This window comes from Eucyclogobius newberryi, unplaced genomic scaffold (genome assembly GCF_026437365.1).
Source record: "Eucyclogobius newberryi isolate DKJ021-1_F unplaced genomic scaffold, fEucNew1.0.hap1 SCAF_6, whole genome shotgun sequence".
Classification (NCBI taxonomy): Eukaryota; Metazoa; Chordata; class Actinopteri; order Gobiiformes; family Gobiidae; genus Eucyclogobius; species Eucyclogobius newberryi.
In genome coordinates, this window is record NW_027316278.1 from 5,747,060 (window position 1) to 5,769,037 (window position 21,978).

Sequence of the window (21,978 nt, forward strand, 5' to 3'; positions counted from 1 at the left end):
CCATCATTGGATTATTGGACAATATGAATCATTTCGACTTTTGGCAATAATGTGTGCGCCTGTCAAACAAATGCGCTTTATCTCCACCAACATCAGCGGCGCTCTTCATCCGCCTCTCGTCTCGGCGCCATCGACGTGATGCGGCCGGACCATATTAAAAGCTGCTTTCATTACGCGACGCCGGCCGCGAGCGCGTTCATAAAGGATTCAGAGAAATCACACTGGAGGCAAATACGAGACGGAGACGATCCCGATGGGACGAGCTCGTGTCTGATTCTGTTTGTCGGGGTTTTTGGTGGAGAAAGAGTCTCGTTTTTGTGGAGGACGTTTTGCCAAATCAGTTTTTTGAGCTGATAGAGCCGCGGATACTCGGAGTAGTCTTTTAAACCATTCATTTGATCCAGTTTTGTGAACGCGATGGGAAGTTCTCCTGCGTCTTCTCAACGGGACGGGAAACTGACCCGCCATTTTAGGTCCAATGCAAACACTTAAATAAGATGAGCCTTTATTTGTCCCACAATGAGGAAAGTCCAGTGTTACTTATGAAAAACACTCTTGTAGAAAAGCTCTTAATACAAATAATAATAACAATAGTAACGCTCTTATTTACAGCTGTTTTATGGACAGAGAATATTGCACCAGGATGATTGACATTAAGTCACAGAATTGCACGTGAATATGTCAGTATTGCACATGAGTATGATAGTATCGCACATGATTATGACAGTATTGCACGTGAATATGTCAGTATTGCACATGATTATGACAGTATTGCACGTGAATATTTCAGTATTGCACATGATTATGACAGTATTGCACGTGAATATTTCAGTATTGCACATGATTATGATGATTATGACGGTATTGCACATGAGTATGACAGTATTGCACATGAGTATGTCAGTATTGCACGTGAATGTCAGTATTGCACATGAGTATGATAGTATTGCACATGGTTATGACAGTATTGCACATGATTATGACAGTATTGCACGTGAATATGTCAGTATTGCACATGAATATGTCAGTATTGCACATGATTATGATGATTATGACGGTATTGCACATGATTATGACAGTATTGCACATGATTATGGACGCTGACACTGAGGGGGGGACGCTGACACTGAGGGGGGGACGCTGACACTGACGGGGGGGGACGCTGACACTGACGGGGGGACGCTGACACTGACGGGGGGACGCTGACACTGACGGGGGACGCTGACACTGACGGGGGGGGACGCTGACCCTGACGGGGGGACGCTGACACTGACGGGGGGACGCTGACACTGACGGGGGGGACGCTGACCCTGACGGGGGGACGCTGACACTGACGGGGGGACGCTGACACTGACGGGGGGACGCTGACACTGACGGGGGGACGCTGACACTGACGGGGGGACGCTGACACTGACGGGGGGGACGCTGACACTGACGGGGGGGACGCTGACACTGACGGGGGGACGCTGACACTGACGGGGGGATCAGCCTGAAATATGTGATTATCTGCGCTCATGGCTCCGGCTGTGATAATCACAGCGTTGGCTAAACATGACATTTATCTCACTGAAGCTTCAGCAAACGAGCGACAGAATGAACCTGTGAAGAACGTCAGGTGAAGGAGGGCGACACGACGAGCGCTGTCAAACTATAACGTCTAAAGACTCCACACCGCACAATGTCCATGTGTTTTGTTTAGTCCAGATTATGGATTGTCAGTGTATGTCAGGCTCCATGTGACGGCGGCTGTGAGTTCAATTCTGACTCCGACATCTGAATTTATTTATTAACCTTCAATTAAAGAGGTCATACCACTGAGATCGAAACTTCTTTTTCTAGATTGACCTAGAGGGTCTAAGGACAGGGGACTCTGGACATTTGTCTAAGGACAGGGGACTCTGGACATTTGTCTAAGGACAGGGGACTCTGGACATTTGTCTAAGGACAAGGCACTCTGGACATTTGTCTAAGGACAAGGCACTCTGGACATTTGTCTAAGGACAGGGCACTCTGGGACATTTGTCTAAGGACAGGGCACTCTGGGACATTTGTCTAAGGACAGGGGACCCTGGGACATTTGTCTAAGGACAGGGGACTCTGGGACATTTGTCTAAGGACAGGGGACCCTGGGACATTTGTCTAAGGACAGGGGACTCTGGACATTTGTCTAAGGACAGGGCACCCTGGGACATTTGTCTAAGGACAGGGCACTCTGGGACATTTGTCTAAGTACAGGGGACCCTGGGACATTTGTCTAAGGACAGGGGACTCTGGGACATTTGTCTAAGGACAGGGGACTCTGGGACATTTGTCTAAGGACAGGGGACCCTGGGACATTTGTCTAAGGACAGGGGACCCTGGGATATTTGTCTAAGGACAGGGGACTCTGGGACATTTGTCTAAGTACAGGGGACCCTGTGACATTTGTCTAAGGACAGGGGACCCTGGGACATTTGTCTAAGGACAGGGGACTCTGGGACATTTGTCTAAGGACAGGGCACTCTGGGACATTTGTCTAAGGACAGGGGACCCTGGGACATGTGTCTAAGGACAGGGGACCCTGGGACATTTGTCTAAGGACAGGGGACTCTGGGACATTTGTCTAAGGACAGGGGACTCTGGGACATTTGTCTAAGGACAGGGGACTCTGGGACATTTGTTTTAGCACAGGGGACCCTGGGACATTTGTCTAAGGACAGGGGACCCTGGGACATTTGTCTAAGGACAGGGGACTCTGGGACATTTGTCTAAGGACAGGGGACCCTGGGACATTTGTCTAAGGACAGGGGACTCTGGGACATTTGTCTAAGGACAGGGGACCCTGGGACATTTGTCCAAGGACAGAGGACCCTGGGACATTTGTCTAAGGACAGGGGACCCTGGGACATTTGTCTAAGGACAGGGGACCCTGGGACATTTGTCTAAAGACAGGGGACCCAGGGACATTTGTCTAAGGACAGGGGACCCTGGGACATTTGTCTAAGGACAGGGGACCCTGGGACATTTGTCTAAGGACACGGGACTCTGGGACATTTTTCTAAGGACAGGGGACCCTGGGACATTTTTCTAAGGACAGGGGACCCTGGGACATTTGTCCAAGGACAGGGGAACATTGTTTAATACGTTTTTCACTGTCGCCCTCTGAGGAAACTGCTGTTGTGATTTTGGGCGTTACAAAAATGAAATGAATTGAATTGAACCTGTGGCAAAGAGTGTAGCAGCACATAAATCATGAAAACATTTCCACTTTTAAGAAGAAAAAATAGCACCACATTTAAAAGTTACTTTGAGTTGTTCTCGCTTTTTGTATTTTAAAACTGAGCAAAAACCCCTGAATAATCATAATCACAATAAACCGCCAGTGTCACTCGGGTTTGCTCCGTTTTTATGAGACAAATCCATTATTAGCGCTTTTCAGCAAACTTTTTTTCCATGTTGAGTTGTATGGGGCACTTGCATGTCCTCTGGTGGCACAACTGTGTATTACAACCACATTTATAAAACACGGCAGTTCAAATGTAAAACGTGTAATCTGCTCACTTTCTGCACTACATGTGTAAACTCAACTGTACATTTGTGTACATATAAGCCTAATTTTTATTTTAATTCTTATTTTTTAATCTGATAGCTTATTGTTATTTTATCCTATAGCAGATTTAAATTGTTTCTATTTTGACTTATTCATTGTTCATTATTTTATGTTGCACAGAATCATTAAAACAAGTTCAATGTTTGTGAATTCTGTTCATTAACGACGGCAATAAACCCTTTTCTGATTCTGATACAGATTAATTATTAAACTGGTGAACCATGAACACGCCCAGTATTTATACAAAACAATACAATGCTACACAAACTGATTTCTTATTTATGTCCAAGGATATAAAAGGATGCAACAGTGAAATCTGGAGCAGAATACTAATATAACGCTTCATACATGGCGTGACTGACATCTTCCTCAGTACCTCCTGTCCACACTGGCCCCGGGGCCCCGCCGCTGACATGTATTGACTTTTGCCCGGCAGATTTCATTGCATTTTTATGATATGTCCGCGGACAGCTAACGCCGCGTCACAGCGCTGACTCTATTTACGGCCGGACGGGGGAAGAGAACAAAAACGGGAAAATGGACTTACGAACGCGTTATGGATTTTACTGTCATCGTTGGGGGCCCCCGGGAGAGTTGTGCTCAGACTGGAGGGGCCGACGGAGGAGAGCGAGAAGGCGGGAAAAAACAAACGCCGAGCTGCAGCAGAGATTTGTGCTCGTGTGGTTTGACTGGAGCTTTAGACATATGGAAGCGTGCGAACGATTGAATAAGAATGAAGAGGAAGTGCATGTTAAACGGCCCCTGGGCCCCGGGCGTCACACCGCTCAGCTCCATCATGCTCTGTGCTGCTCAGACGGAGGTTTGAGAGGTTAAAACAGTGAGTCTGATGTTGTACCAGCAGAGGGCGCAAGACCTGTGCATGGAGGAGTAAACTAGACTCTTTATTCAGACATTTATTCATGCCTAAAGGGAAAGAATGTTGCAGAAAAAATACATTCATCAAAATGATAAATAATGAAATGAAATATCACTATCGTAGTAAGAATAAAGTGCTATAAATCTGTCATCTTAACATATCAACATATTTTCATATTTACATGTCATATTTGAACTGAACATTGCGCATTGACTTCACAAAGGATTTTCAAGTCCAGAGTTGAGCAGTTTGAAGGTAGCGCAGTAGCATAGTTAGCATAGGTAAATGCTAATGTGGCTGCCCCCCCCGCACCCATGGGCACGCACCTGAAGCACCCGATCAGTACCTGCACATAGCGCATGACTTTGGAATCCAGAAAGTTCTTCCTCACATATGATTTTAGTCTTTATTCCAGGTCGATCCATAATTCACAAACAGCTGATGAAATAATTTGTTTGTAGATTTAATCGTGCAAATCACCGCAGCATTTCTCACCACATTTCGGTTGAATTCGTTGAGAAGCGACATTGAGCATGATGTCAGTTGTGTCAGTCCAGTGTGCAGGGTCGCTCATAAACAGGGGGCGCTGGAGAGCAGGGGCCCGTTTGAATCCTGGAAAAAGTGTATCATTAATGTATGATTAAATTACCAACATTTATGAGAGATTTAGTTTGTTTGAGCTAAAATAAAATGACATATTTTGTTTAGACCCCCATTCAAAACGACCTTAATTATTGGACTAAAACTTAGACAAAAGTACCTGATGTTAGACTTGGTCATGTTCTAAGTTTACGGGTTCAGACTGTAGCCGCTAACAGCGTGTTAGCATCTAACACGCTGTTAGCATCTAACACGCTGTTAGCATCTAACACGCTGTTAGCATCTAACACGCTGTTAGCTGTGTTAGCTGCGTGTTCGGTGCATGTGAAGTCGTGTTGTTACAGTGCAAACATTTCAGACTCTTACAACAGAAAAGACTCAATACAAGAAAATCCCACATTTTTAGACAATATACTATTATTTTCAACAAAATCATGGTTTCTTTAATATCATCACAAGGTCTTGTACTAGTTCTGATCTACACATTTCTGATTCGTTAGCCAGGGTTTAGATTCTTCTGACCACAACCTTTCTTTACATTTCCGCCAGTGAAACGTTGTACAAACCTATTTAATTCTTGCCTATTTGGACTCACTTATAGATGAACTTCCTGCTTTATTTTGCCGGGAACATATTACATTTGTAGAAATTGCCGGTTCAGTTGATAACGCAATTTACGTTTGGCCTCCAGTGGCTCCAGTGGCTCCAGGGGCTCCAGCGGCTCATTTCCTCGGGGATCAAAAAACAAATCAGAGAAATGACCTCCTGTTTTCCCGTCGCCACTTATGGATCCTCCTCTTGGCGTCCACGTTTGCGTCTGTTAGTTTCGCCTCGGCCAATCGCGGACGCCCTCTCCGGACCGCCGGGCCCCTCGCGGTAAATGGAAGCGTGCGGCGTGTGTTTATCTAAAGTTCTGGTCGGGAATCCAGCGTGAAAACAAACCAGGCGCGCGCTGATATCGTGCTATCGATCCGGGAGGGAAATTACATCAGCCGCAACGCTCGTATTGACGTTCCGTGAGCAGAGATACAGTGCGAGGGCTTATACTTCAGCTATCGACACGCTGCGGTTAAAAAGGCAGCTCGGATCCATGCGATGAAATATGAAATATACATATGTTTAACGTGTTGGTCTGGACGCGTTCTGTTTAGTTCAGTTTTAGGTGAAGAACGTCAGTGAGAGAATGTTGACGTTAGACGTGTTTCATTTTAATTGTCTTTTCACTATTACACAGTTAAAAGTCTTCAATTTGACGCTTCTATTTGAGTTTTTATTCGAACATCGATCAACAAAAACAACACAAAAAACACACAAAGAATGAGTTGGACCTGGTAGAACGTAAAGCAAGTAAAGGCGTAAGAGTAGAAAATAATGGGAGGGGATGCATTTTTTAAAAAAACTGATTAGAGCAGAATAATATCTGAATAATTTTCTCATTTTGTCCATTTAAAAAAGAAAAATGTGTCTATTTATAAGTTGCCTTGAGGTTGTTTTTTTCCCTTGTTTGTTTGTCCGTTATGACATTAGTCCAGTCTTTAATCTTCGGAGCGGTTTGAGTCGTACACTTCTTTGTGAGGGTCTTCTTCTTCCCAGCTGCAGGAGTGTGTTCCAGAAGTATCCATCCACTGTGTCCATGAGGGGTTTGAGGCCCAAGTACATTATTCCACATTTGGGACGGCGGTGTCAAAAACAGTTCCTTGTTGATTTGGTCCAGTGTTTTTGTACAATATGACACACAACAACAACAACAACTACAACAGAAACAACAACAACAACAGAATCAACAACAACAGAAACAACAACAACAACAACAGAAACAACAACAACAACAACAACAACAACAGAAACAACAACAACAACAACAACAACAGAAACAACAACAGGAACATAAACAACAACAGAAACAACAACAACAGAAACCACAACAACAACAGGAACAGAAACAACAACAGAAACAACAACAGAAACTACAACAGAAACAACAACAGAAACAACAACAGAAACAACAACAGAAACAACAACAACAGCAGGAACGGAAACAACAACTACAACAGAAACAACAACAGGAACATAAACAACAACAACAGAAACCACAACAACAGGAACAGAAACAACAACTACAACATAAACAACAACAACAACAATAGAAACAACAACAATAGAAACAACAGCAATAGAAACAACAGAAACAGAAACTACAACAGGAACAACAATAGAAACAATAACAACAACAACAACAACAACAACAGAAACAACAACAACAACATTTTTGGCAAACATAGAAAGCTCATTAACATGCAGTATTTTCGTTTCAGACGGTTGTTTTCTCTCCGGCAGCACAAATAAACACCCGACGCTCTGGTAGTTTTCATTTTAACGTAGGATCAAAAACAAATGAGTTCGTGCAGTGGAGGGAGCGTGGTGTGTCATCTCTGCTGATCTAAAACGAGTGCGTCCAGACACGTGCAGCAGGAACACCTCTTCACACGCTCTTCTCCACACGCTCTCCAGGGCTATTCAGCTTCATTTCCTCAGGGACAGATTTTTGGAGGGTCAAGGCCTCTGGGCCGGAGGTCAAATATCCCCAACACCGTTTCAATAATTTGACTGCTAGTGCTGCTAGATTAGATTTTTGTGAGAAATAACATACAAAATGCTTTTTCATCAGTACTGAACCAGCATGAAACTATGAAACTAGGAGTGGACTAAACCAAGTCTGAACGAATCCATAATCTGAACAGGTCTAAAGGAGAAACAAGGACTAAGCCAAGACCAAATCAGGTCTAAACTAGTGCTAACCCAGAATTAAACCAGTAAACAACATGTATTATTGTTATTTTTAGTATTTGGTAGACGGGTCGTGGGCCTTAGCCATCACTTGGAGGGCCTGATTTGGCCCCTGGGCCTTACGTTATATAGCTCTGATGTACTTTATGTTCATTAACATGCACCGTCTCGACCAAATGAATAAGTAATCGTCATCATCGTCGTGATCATCGTCGTCATCATCGTTGTCATCATCATCATCGTCACCATCATAATCGTTGTCATTGTCATCATCGTCGTCATCATCGTCGTCATCATCGTCGTCATCATCGTCGTCATCATCGTCATCATCATCGTTATCATCATCGTCGTCATCATCGTCATCATCATCATCGTCGTCAATGTCATCATCATTGTCATCATCGTCATCGTCATCATCGTCATCATCATCATCGCCGCCATCAACGTCATCATCATCGTCATCATCGTCATCATCATCATCGCCGTCATCATCGTCATCATCATCGCTGTCATCAACGTCATCATCATCGTCATCATCATCGCCGTCATCAATGTCATCATCATCGTCATCATCGTCATCATCATCATCATCGCCGTCATCATCGTCATCATCATCGTCATCATCATCGCCGTCATCAACGTCATCATCATCGTCATCATCATCGCCGTCATCGTCATAGTCGTCATCATCATCATTGTCATCATCATAATCGTTGTCATTGTCATCATCGTCGTCATCATCGTCGTCATCATCGTCATCATCATCGTTATCATCATCGTCGTCATCATCGTCATCATCATCATCGTCGTCAATGTCATCATCATCGTCATCATCATCGTCATCATCATCGCCGTCATCAACGTCATCATCATCGTCATCATCATCGCCGTCATCGTCATAGTCGTCATCATCATCATTGTCATCATCCTCGTCATCATCATCATCGTCGTTATCATCATCATCGTCATCATCATCGCTGTCATCATCGTCATCATCATCATCGTCATCATCGCCGTCATCGTCATAGTCGTCATCATCATCATTGTCATCATCGTCATCATCATCATCGTCATCATCGCCGTCATCGTCATAGTCGTCATCATCATCATTGTCATCATCCTCGTCATCATCATCATCGTCGTCATCATCATCATCGTCGTCATCATCGTCGTCATCATCATCATTGTCATCATCATCATCGTTATCATCATCATTGTCATCATCATCATCGTTATCATCATCATCGTCATCATCATCACTCAGCTTTTGGACCAGTAGAATGACGATTCACTTTTTTCCTGTTTGTTTCACACGTCTCGTTTCAGTCTCCGTCCGTCCCTCTTTTTGCTTTCTTCTCGTTCTGCCGTCGCCGCGTTGTTGTTAAATTGCCGCGCTTTAGTCTCCTGTGTGCGGCTCAGACAGGAGGCGGATTCGTCTCAGAGAATGTTCCGCACTCGCTCTGACCTCACAGGATACGGCCGAATAGACTTTTTGGACTGAGGTGAAAAACAAACAGGAAGAACTGAAGTTATGTGAAGAAACTGCAGCTCGTCAGCGTCACTCCAACAAAGAGCTCTGGATTTAGCATATCTACAGAGGCTGAAAGGATTTATGGGAAAGTCTACGTCCTGTCCAGTTGTCAACCTAACGACAATCTATACAAAACCTCAAAATGCTGCATTAAAGCGCCCCCTACAGGTCGGATGACTCATTGAACTGAAATGCTGTTCAAATACATTCGAATTTTGCTAAGAATTCAAAAAATATTATCCCGAATTGCACATTTTTTAGGATTATAATTTCACTTCCTGTTTGTAATTGATGACATCACACTAGGAAATTACCCAGCAAACACTGGGCCAAAACTCATCTAATGTCAACACTTTTTTAATTTGACAAATAAAAATATATGAGAGCAACTTTATTTTGTTGAATTAATGTTTTGAGAGTCAAAAAAGTTTTGTGTGTAAATTCAGCATAAACTTTAACGGCAGCAACAGTCCCTAGTGTGATGTCACTTCCTGTCATTTTTCTACAGATTTTGTTACATTTTCTCCACAAATACCTGCTCGATTGGCGTAAAACTATTATTTATATGTACAACAGGTATAAACACACCAAATAAAGTCAAAATTACAAAATCGTAAAAACCCGTCATGGGCCCTTTAAGTTACTGAAGACGTTTGACAAAAAAATCTAAAATAATTCCAACATTGCTGTAGTTTGGCACAATTGAATATGGATACTTCAACATCAAAAATATCTTTTCAGTCTCTGCTCAACACAACATGACAAACGTGATCCAGTTGTGTTATGCGTCTGTTATTCACCCTTTACATAAGCACAGACTGTATAAGTATAATCTTATTGTGCCGTTACAAATGGCAGTTCTGCACCATTTTTTGTTTGTTTTTTCTTTGACCGGAGGCGAAAGAAGATTGAAAAGTTTGAACGGTGCAGATGGAGAAGTTGTTGGTGTAGCGCTTTTGTGTTTTATGTTGTGTGGACAGTTTGTGAGTTACGTCTGGAGCCTCGCCTGCTCCCTCTGTCTGTGTGAGTGCGGATTACAGCCGCCGTCCCGCCGTCGGCCCAAATAAAACGAGTCGACTGAGAAACGGCCGCTCCTCAAAAAACAAGCTGCCACTCCAAATAAAAGCGTTTCACAGGCGGCGAACGAACACGCTGCGATCAGTGACGGAGCGGGACGAATGGGAAGAAGCTGCAGCCTTGAGGGTTTAAAGGGCAGGTTTTTACGATTGTCCAATGTTGACTTTATTCTGTGTATTTATACCTGTTGTTCATATGAAATTATAGTTTTATGCCGATCGAGCAGGCATTTGTGGAGAAAACGTTGCAGGGGGCTCCGCCCCCTGCAGATAGCTGTTGTTACTCGCAGCTCCGCCCCCTGCAGACAGCTGTTGTCACTCGCAGCTCCGCCCCCTGAAGACAGCTGTTGTTACTCGCAGCTCCGCCCCCTGCAGACAGCTGTTGTTACTCGCAGCTCCGCCCCCTGCAGACAGCTGTTGTCACTTGCAGCTCCGCCCCCTGCAGACAGCTGTTGTCAATCGCAGCTCCGCCCCCTGCAGACAGCTTTTGTCACTCGCAGCTCCGCCCCCTGCAGACAGCTGTTGTCACTCGCAGCTCCGCCCCCTGCAGACAGCTGTTGTCACTCGCAGCTCCGCCCCCTGCAGACAGCTGTTGTCACTCGCAGCTCCGCCCCCTGCAGACAGCTGTTGTCACTCGCAGCTCCGCCCCCTGAAGACAGCTGTTGGAAGCAGGTGAAGCCGCTCGGAGCCAAGTCCTCCGAGTCCAGCTGGAGAGGGGCCGGTCCAGTCTGGTCCAAGAGGGGCTCTAAACCAGGACTGAGCAGCTGTGGACCCGACCCTGGAGCCACAGAGGGGACGGCTAACGCTTACTCTGATTGGTCGAGGAGCGCTTTGCTTCAGTCTTGTGTGTTTGCACGTTCATCTCTTCTCGATTCTCTTGAGCGTGAAGTGCATACGACATTTATTTCTACCTCCTCATTATGTTTCATTGTTGTAGGGATTGAGTTCTCAAGATGTTTTGGTTAATTGATAAAAAAATAATGTCTCAGGTCACGATAATTGTAGAGTAAATACAATACAAAGTAATTGTAATTGTGAGAACTTTACATAGGATCAGACAGTTAATATAATTTTAATCATGACTAATCAAAGATCAACTTGTTGTTTTAATCACAGCCAATGTCCGTAAAGTCATGAGGAGCGTCAACGTAGCGTTACCAAAGCTTTGGGTTTAATGCCTGAAAAGGAAGCCCGAGCCTTCTTCTCAAACTGCTCCACGCACAAGAATCTGTCTGTAAAATCATCCCCGTAATTGAAAGAATGTGGTGTTTCGACAGATGTGTTCACGTTTCAGCTCGGTCCTTTCCTTTCTTTATTGGCAAACATTTTCACCATTCAAAAGATAAAATATTTAGTTTGGAATTGTTAATTGTTATGGCTACTTTTCATCACTCTGAAGCCAGTGGATAATCGTTCTCACAAAAATCACACTAAAATATGTAACGTCCCTAGCTGCGTGTCATAATTCCTCCTTAATTGTACTTTTCAGCGTTTGTGTGAAATACCTAATACCTCGAAATGACCAGAATGACAAAAAAACGACTACGCTCTTAAAAAAAATACCCAGCCAAACAACCCGCGGCGAGGCAATAACATTCAGATCTGCGGCCGACAGGATGATAAATGTGTCCGTCTCCCGTCAGCACATTCAGACGCCGGTCCAAGTGCAGTTTGTGGAGTGAACGGCTGGCGATGTTTCTCTGTTTCTTCTGTGAACTCGAGTAGAGCTCATTAGGCCTTTATGCCACTGAGCACCTCCACAGATGGCGTTAAGTGTTCATGATGAGACGGCAGCTGCTCGCCAAACGCACCGACGCCGCAACGAGCGCTCTTTTGTATCGCCGCGAAAGGCAAAACCGCGCGGGAGCGACGAGACGGGCGCTCGCGACGTCCTCGAATGCAAATGGGATCGTTTGAGTTTAGCTGACGGGACGCGGCGGCGGCTCAATCGGCGCAGACAATCGCCTCAGGGTTAGCGCTTCGATTCCCACGGCGAAGGAACGCAACGACGTAAGAGAAGTCCGGTGACGTTTGGCGTGGCTTTTTCTAAAGACGCTCGGCAACGATCAATAACTCAATGTAAAGAATCCATTGTTCTAAGAGAGCTTTAAAGACCGTGCTCCTGTTAAAGCTGTGTTTGGACCGTTTAAATGCGCAAATTGACTTCTCGACAGATGTAACAACGGACAATGTTGAATTACCGTTAACTTATTTCACCACTAGACGGCGCTGGTGCACTTCGAGTACTCGTTTCTTTTAGTACATTTTCTTTTCCCAAGATTTAAGTGACATTTGTAAGGCTATAAGAGCGTTGTTGTTTTTTAAATGTTGAGCACCATTGAAAGTGTTTTGTTGATCTAAGTCTAGTTTTAAGCTCTACTTCTACGTCTTACGGTTCAGACGTTATGCTTAAGTTGAAGTCAAATGAATAATTTAATAACGGGCCAAATTGGTATGTATATTTTTTGGTAATGACCCCAGCGCTTATGTTGTATTTTCTTGTTTGCTAGTTCAATGTTGAGCTGAGAAGAAGTTATAAAAATGCAGATGGGACGAGAATGACGCAAAATGTCCCATCTTTTTAATGGTGTAAAGTCCTCAAAATGGAATGGAAGATAAAACCCATGAATAAATTGAGATGATTATTGTGATTATATTATTATTATTACTATAACTAAACTTGGACTGGACCAGGAACGAACAAGAACTAAAAAATAGATCCAAATTGGGCCTAAAATGATTAAAAACCAGGACCAAATCAGATTTTCTCGTTCTTGGTGATCGTTCTGTGACCAGATTTTAAAGTTTGCACGTTGAAGCGAGGTAACTAAAGTAAACTGTGAACCTCGCTTTCCGCATAAAGCCGGAGTGAACATCATTATTGCACCGTGGAGGTACAGTGGGCGTCGCCAATGATGAGGTAAATACGTCCATTTAATGTGAAATATGGAAATGCAGATGTGTAAAAATAGCCGCCCGTGTTGGTGCTGTTTCTGAGTAATGAGCAGATGAACAGTCACTCTCCAGCGCCGTGTTCTGGAGGCCATTAGTCAAAGCTGTCACGCCACACGCCAAGGCCATCAGTTCGTCCGGTCAGTTTGGAATAGTACTATTGCACCGCGCGCAATCAGAAAATAACAACTAAAACGCATCTCGACTGTAATGAAAGGGACCGCGGATCAACTGTGGCTTTGGAAGTGTGAAAATGTCCGGTTGAATTTATGGCACGACAACATTTAGTCACTGGCACCAAAACGAGCGTTGCGCTGACAACCATCAACCGTGTCCAGTAAATTGCTGCCAAAGTGTGTAATGGCAGACAGTAGGGGGCGGTGCAAATGTGGGTCCTCGCAATCAGAGTCAGAAAAAAGATTTATAGCCGTTGTCGGTGAAAAAAAACACTGAACTGGCTTTGGCGATAGAGTGCGGCATGAGGCAACAGTATTAACAGCATAGTGATTGCAAATATATAAACTTAAGCTTGGATTATACGTCCCGCATGTACATTCTGCGTGAAATGAGACGTGCGGTTGGCAGTATTTATAGTCTGTGCGGGTTTCATGCGGAATCAACAGGAGAAATCTGAGCTAGCTGCATGAACTCCCCGTCCACATAGTTAACATTTTCCCCCTGACGCCAACGCGGAAAATCAGGTCAGCGTAGACGGAGTGCGAGGGGGCGTGTCGGCAAAAATGACCAAATGTCGGGGGACCTCGCGGACCTCGCGGATGCGTCAAGCACAAACCTACCTTAAGGCATGCATAAAAATGAAGATCTATAACGCAATAAAATAAAAAATAGACACAAACTCTACTTTGACTGAATATAAACACATCATTTACAGTTTGGTCAGACATAGTGCAAATGGACAAGTTGTGGGCATATTTATTAAAGTGACAGGTGTTATAAAGGGTTCATGAGTGCTGGGGATGTAAAGAAACTGCTGTGGTGGAAGGTTCTGGTCCAGATGAACCTGGAATGTGTTCTGAAATGTCGCTTTATCCTTAAATGAAAGTTCTCTTGCCAATTATGTCAAAACAAATCAGGGCTGATGCCATTTATACACAGCAATTTATATAACGCCATATCTACAACACAGAAAGGTACTTGATCCTTCACAATCTTACTTCATGCTACTTTTCACATGTCATTCCGAGCCGTGACAGACTCGGCGCCTCTCGTATATCACAAGTGTATTCTCGGTGCCACGCGTGACATATTGACTGCGAAATCCTGCCGACGTTTTCAACAAATCACCTAAAAACCACGACACTTTTCTGCTGTAATTGGCCGCGTTCTCCATTAGGCGTCGATACTGTGCCGCTGGACCCCATCAATATTCCAGCGTCGGCGCGGCGTCCGACGGCTGCCCACCTGGCCACAGCCGCGACTCTCCCCGCGCGCACCAGCCGTCGCACACGCCGCTCCGTGCGCCGCGTCTCCGTGACACGGGCTGTCCAAGTGTCATGTAATTAAAATCAACCTGAGTGCTGCCGCTGTAGCTCTCCACGGCGCCCCGCGTGTAATTATGGACACTGGGCGGCGCTACGTGAGTGCGGCGTGCGCGTGGCGGAGTGTGCGGGGGCGGGGGAAGGGGCCCGACACGGTTGCACGGGCGGGTGACGGATGCGTCTTCAGGTGAGGGGGCGGGGGAGTTTGGGAGAGTGACTATTATCAGTTTGCACATGTAGTTTTTCTATATGGAGGGTCTGAAGGAGGCATTTCAATATGGTTGTCATGTCACTATTACAAATACTTAATAAAACATGTTGTTACTTTCAATGGCGTTTGCATTCACACAAAAAGAACGGATCGTTATCTGATTTCAGGAGTTAATAGATTATTTTTCCATTATTATTATTATTAGTATTATCTTGTCTTTTTATTTTATTTATTTGTATTTTTTAATTTTATTTTTATTTTTATTTATTTTTCCCCTCTATAGGAGTTTTTGTTTATACGAGTTCTTGTTTATAAGAGTTCTTCTATTGAGAGTGTTTTTTAAACTTCCTACAAGTTATCTGTCCTTTTCCTCTACCTGCGTTGCAACAATGAAATTTCCCCATGTGTGGACAATAAAGGATGATCTTATCTTATCTTATTATAGAACCTTCCAGTGATTCCAAACAAAACTCTACGTCCCATGTTTTAGCACTAATGCGTTATCGATGGGGAGTTAGCGTTAGCTCCAAAACATCAGCAACTATGAAAATCCAGGGCTGTTTTGGCGACTGACAAACACTCGACCACGTGAGTGACATCATGGCCTCGGTAGAAGACATTACCACGCGTAGAAGTGAAAAACATTTCTCAAATCTAACATTATTATGGCCAATAATGCGCCAAAAACATAGCGGAACACAACAGTTTGACCCAGAAATGTATGTTTAGTTTCACCGAGCGCCGCAAAACCTGCAGTGATACGTGAACTTTAGAAACCAGAGGATGAAGAAGGTATCGACAGTTATTGCAGTTGTAGTGTGTATCTTCCAAACACAACAGTTATTTAAAAAAAAGATCAAAGCTGGTGTAGCAGGGCAGCGCATGTTCATGTCCTTTTCTCCGCTCGCTCTTGTAAACACACACCAGGAAATACTTTACAAACACACGATAAAAGACGTATCTCAAGTAAAGTTCTCTGGGAGTGATTGATGTGACGTTTTGCTGGGACAGATACCACAGGGTACTTCTGCAGGGTACTTCTGTAGGGTACTTCTGCAGGGTACTTCTCCAGGGTACTTTTGTAGGGTACTTCTTCAGGGTACTTCTGTAGGGTACTTCTGCAGGGTACTTCTGCAGGGTACTTCTCCAGAGGACTTCTGTAGGGTACTTCTGCATGGTACTTCTGCAGGGTACTTCTCCAGAGGACTTCTGCAGGGTACTTCTGCATGGTACTTCTGCAGGGTACTTCTCCAGAGGACTTCTGCAGGGTACTTCTGCATGGTACTTCTGCAGGGTACTTCTCCAGAGGACTTCTGCAGGGTACTTCTGCAGGGTACTTCTCCAGAGGACTTCTGCAGGGTACTTCTGCAGGGTACTTCTGCAGGGTACTTCTGCAGGGTACTTCTGTAGGGTACTGGATAGGGATGGACCAAACCTTGTGTCTTGTCCCTCCCGTAGTTCTGAACCTTCACACTAAAATCACTCAAACTATGGATTTTCCCTTTGAATATTTCTTGTAAAAACACATATATATACTACTCATAACTACAATGATTACAGGAACACGAGTGGCTACTGCCTCTCGCCCTTGAAGAACACCATGACGACCGAATCGGGGCAATTTGATCCAGCTGACATTACGTCCTCAAATGAATAGTTTTCCGTTCCCCGCTGTTGGACAAATAGCGGGCCAAACACTCGCCATGATTACAGCCGAGCGGACGCCCGCGACGAGAGGGACGGAGGCGGCGGCGCTTCCGCGGGTGCGCTCGCCTCTCGTCGGGTTTCTTTCCAGCCGTGAACGTGCTCCGAGTGACAGTGCGTTCCGTCTCCAGCGGCGTCCACACCTCCGCGCGCACTCGATCGGGCTCATCAGACGCTGACGGCTTAATTACCGGCGAGTCTCGATGACAGCGAGGCTAATGGGAGCTGTGTCGTTGCCTTGGAATCACCTGTGAGACGCGGCGCCTTCCTGCGGCTGCGAGGAGACGGTCCAAAGTCTTCTATGACATTAGAATCTCATTAGTTCTTTTAGGTGTTGGTCTAATGAGCGAAGGAGTAATAAAAGCTGTGGCGATGTGCTCAGTAGGAGACGGCGTGTGTCGGTGGTGATTGGATCTACTCTGGCTTGAACTACATTTCAAATATACACAATAACACCGAGAAAAGTATCGTTGCTATGGGGGTTGCCAGGTGGATTTCACAGGTTCCAGTCCAACGGACAATGAAAAAACCTTATGTTAACCAAATCAAGTACATTATTCGCTCACTGAATTTTAATGACGAAAATGTCTCGTCCTCAGCCTGGTAGGGCACATAGACTACTGTACCTGGAACATGCTGTACCTGGAACATGCTGTACCTGGAACATGCTTTACCTGGAACATGCTGTACCTGGAACATGCTGTACCTGGAACATGCTTTACCTGGAACATGCTGTACCTGGAACATGCTGTACCTGGAACATGCATGCTGTACCTGGAACATGCTGTACCTGGAACATGCTGTACCTGGAACATACTGTACCTGGAACATGCTGTACCTGGAACATGCTGTACCTGGAACATGCTCTACCTGGAACATACTGTACCTGGAACATACTGTACCTGGAACATGCTGTACCTGGAACATGCTGTACCTGGAACATACTGTACTGGAACATGCTGTACCTGGAACATGCTTTACCTGGAACATGCTGTACCTGGAACATACTGTACCTGGAACATGCTGTACCTGGAACATGCTGTACCTGGAACATGCTGTACCTGGAACATACTGTACCTGGAACATACTGTACCTGGAACATGCTGTACCTGGAACATGCTGTACCTGGAACATACTGTACCTGGAACATGCTGTACCTGGAACATGCTGTACCTGGAACATGCTGTACCTGGAACATGCTGTACCTGGAACATACTGTACCTGGAACATACTGTACCTGGAACATGCTGTACCTGGAACATGCTGTACCTGGAACATACTGTACCTGGAACATGCTGTACCTGGAACATGCTTTACCTGGAACATGCTGTACCTGGAACATGCTGTACCTGGAACATGCTGTACCTGGAACATGCTGTACCTGGAACATACTGTACCTGGAACATACTGTACGTGGAACATGCTGTACCTGGAACATACTGTACCTGGAACATGCTTTACCTGGAACATACTGTACCTGGAACATGCTGTACCTGGAACATACTGTACCTGGAACATGCTGTACCTGGAACATGCTGTACCTGGAACATGCTGTACCTGGAACATGCTGTACCTGGAACATACTGTACCTGGAACTGTACGTGGAACATGCTGTACCTGGAACATGCTGTACCTGGAACATGCTGTACCTGGAACTGTACGTGGAACATGCTGTACCTGGAACATACTGTACGTGGAACATGCTGTACCTGGAACATGCTTTACCTGGAACATGCTGTACCTGGAACATGCTGTACCTGGAACATACTGTACCTGGAACATGTGGCTTTTTGTGGCTTTTTCTCTCCCTCTTTCTCTTTTTTTGTCTTTTTTTCCAACAGTGGCGTTGAAAAGACGTACAACTACAGTTGGTGGCGGTAAATTCACCTTTTCAGTAATCAATTAATCAATCAATCTATTAATCAATCAATCAATCAATCAACAGGCGTAATCCCTCATTTGTCCAGAAGATAAGATAAGATAAGATAAGATAAAATAATCCTTTATTGTCCCACATGGGGAAATTTCATTGGTGCAACGCAGGTAGATACAGAGGTAGATACAGAAGAACAGATCACTTATAGGAAGTCTGAAAAACACTTTCAGTAGAAGATCTCCTATAAATAAATAAAAACTCCCATAGACAAATAAATAAATAAATACATAAATACATAAGAAGTGTTCCATTGTAGAAAAAAAAACAAAAAATAGAGTCCAGATGATGACTACAATTAAATAAATAAATAAATATATTCTATTGCTTGAAGTCAGGACTCACACATGTAACTGAAGTTCCTCCACCTCCTCTGTAGGACACGCCCTCTCCCAACGCTTACGGCCCTCTGGAGAAGACCCACTCGTTCTCGGAGCCCCGGAGCCAAGACGCCCGGAACCGCCAGCGCAGCTTCCTGTCCACGGCGCCGCGGGAAACCCCGTTCCTCCCCGCGGACCCGGACACGCCAGGTATCGTGGTCGCCTCCGCGGGCCTGGGAAACGTCCCCCGGCCCTCTGCCGCGCCGCCGGCCAATTAGCTCCGTCTCGGCGGGGCCCTAACCTAATATTTACCTCAATTATGCTCCCATTGAAAATGTTGTTTCAAAATTGATAGATTCATGACTTACTTGGATAATTTATGACTGGTCCATTCGCCCTCAGCCTCGCCCCAGGAGGCCCCCAAAACCCAATTTGCATATAAATAGATTTGGACTGTTTGGTCTCTCTGATCGTCTGTGTGTCCATTAGAGCCGCACGGTGTGATCTTTGATAAAGCTGCTGAATACTGCAATATTTTGGTGGTATTTTAATAAACACTTCGGACACATTGCATTAACATACAACATTTCCTGGTTTAATTATGTTATAAAAATGAGCGAACAAGACTAGACGCACACTTAATGTCTGTGTATTCAAAACATACTGTACCGTATTTTCCGGACTACAAGTTGCACATTATTTCATAGTTTTGGCCGGGCTGCGACTTATACTTATATTTATACTTATATACTTATACTCCGGAGCGACTTATATGTGATAATATTTGTTATTTTCACACTTGTAACCGCATTTCATACTCCAGTGCCACTTATATATGTTTTTTTCTTCTCTATAATGCACTTTTTGATTGGTGCGACTTATACTCCAGTGTGACTTATATATGTTTCTTCTTCTCTATTATGCATTTTTTGACTGGTGCGACTTAAACTCCAGTGCGACTTATACTCCAGTGCGACTTATATATGTTTTTTTCTTCTCTATAATGCACTTTTTGACTGGTGCGACTTAAACTCCAGTGCGACTTATACTCCAGTGCGACTTATATATGTTTTTTTTTTCTATTATGCATTTTTTTGGCTGGTGCAACTTACACTCCGGTGCGACTTATAGTCCAGAAAATACGGTAAATCTGGATCGCTTTCCTCTCAATTCCCCAAAATAGCTTCAATGTTTGCCTTTGGTGGGCTTATTAAGATGATCTAACTCTACGTAACGCGCTGTAAACGTACACGATGTCACATTTTAACATCCCGCACGTGTAAACGCTGAGCTGGAACTTTGCACAACGTCGGTAACTAATTGACCGTGAATGTCTTTCCCGGGAGGAAGTTCTTCTTAAACAGTTTTCTGATCTTTTAAGCGTTCGTAGCCCCGTGACGGTGAGACCATTGTGTTCCTGTCTCCCAGATGTGCGTGGGTGATTGTGTATCGAGCCGTGGGTCACATTCACAGCCCGAGCTCCCGGGTTCCACTTCATTCATCGTTATTAAGCGAATCCGCGCTGTCCTCGGAGCCTCGCGTTGGCCGTGAAAAAGCTTTAAGTCCTGGAAAGTTGCGGCGACTTGGAAAATCCCCGAAGCCCAGTTTATTGTCTACCAAACTTTTTTCAATTCAAAACATATTAAAAATCCCGTCTCCCCGAGGCTCGGAAAGAACAGCGTCGTCCTCGGCGTTGGAGCTGACGTGAGCTTAAAGATCTGAACTGTTTGTGGTTCCACTCGGGGCAGATTTACTCTCCGGCGCTAAAGGCTGCGTATTCAAAACTTTACATTTCGACCCGTTTAACCCAGATGCCTGGACTCGTGTTTCGTGGCACTTTTAAGTCGCCCGTATCCTGAGATTATGCTACGTGCCACGCCTGCTTTGCCACACGGACACGGATGGATTCTAGAACAAGGACAAAAAACATCCACAGCTCCGCAAATGTGACTCGTATCTTTGTAATGTGCCACTGCGTCGCCGTGACGCCCAACAGTTAGCATTGTGTGATAACATGCTGGGACAGGGCATCGCTCCTGTGGCTGCCCACCTCCCCCGCATCGTCCACATTGCCCACCTCGCCCACATCGTCCACATCACCCACCTGGCCCACATTACCCAACTCGCCCACCTCGCCCACATCGTCCACATCACCCACATCACCCACCTGGCCCACATTACCCAACTCGCCCACCTCGCCCACATTGCCCACTTCATCCACCTCACCCACATCACCCACCTCGTCCACATTGCCCACCTCGCCCACATCATCCACATCGCCCACCTCGCCCACATTGCCCACATCACCCACCTGGCCCACTTCACCCACCTGGTCCACATTACCCAACTCGCCCACATCATCCACATCGCCCACATCACCCACCTGGCCCACTTCACCCACCTGGTCCACATTACCCAACTCGCCCACATTGTCCACCTCGCCCACATTGTCCACATTGCCCACATCACCCACCTCACCCACATCGTCCACATTGCCCAACTCGTCCACCTCGCCCACATCACCCACCTGGCCCACTTCACCCACCTGGCCCACATTACCCAACTCGCCCACCTTGCCCACATCATCCACCTCCCCCACATCGTCCGCCTCCCCCACATCGTCCACCTGGCCCACATCGTCCACCTCGCCCACATCGTCCGCCTCCCCCACATCGTCCACCTCGCCCACATCGCCCACCTCGCCCACATCACCCACCTGGCCCACTTCACCCACCTGGCCCACATTACCTAACTCGCCCACCTTGCCCACATTGCCCACATGATCCACCTCGCCCACCCCAAAAACATCACGTTTCTTCAACTTTTAGCGTCGAAGTTCCCCGTGTGCTCATTGGCGCCACTGTAGATTAGACGAGTAGAGATGGAACAAGTGCTCAAA

The 21,978-nt window shown here is 45.4% G+C and overlaps 1 long non-coding RNA gene across 1 annotated transcript in view; it reads left to right on the plus strand.

The window, feature by feature from the left end:
• LOC140347541 (uncharacterized) overlaps nucleotides 1-19,285 on the plus strand; it is a 30,778-nt gene extending 11,493 nt beyond the window's left edge. The window contains exon 4 of the long non-coding RNA XR_011924380.1: nucleotides 19,139-19,285. This is a non-coding gene — a long non-coding RNA (uncharacterized lncRNA). The remainder of the gene's footprint in view (nucleotides 1-19,138) is intronic.
• The last annotated feature ends 2,693 nt before the right edge of the window (nucleotides 19,286-21,978 follow it).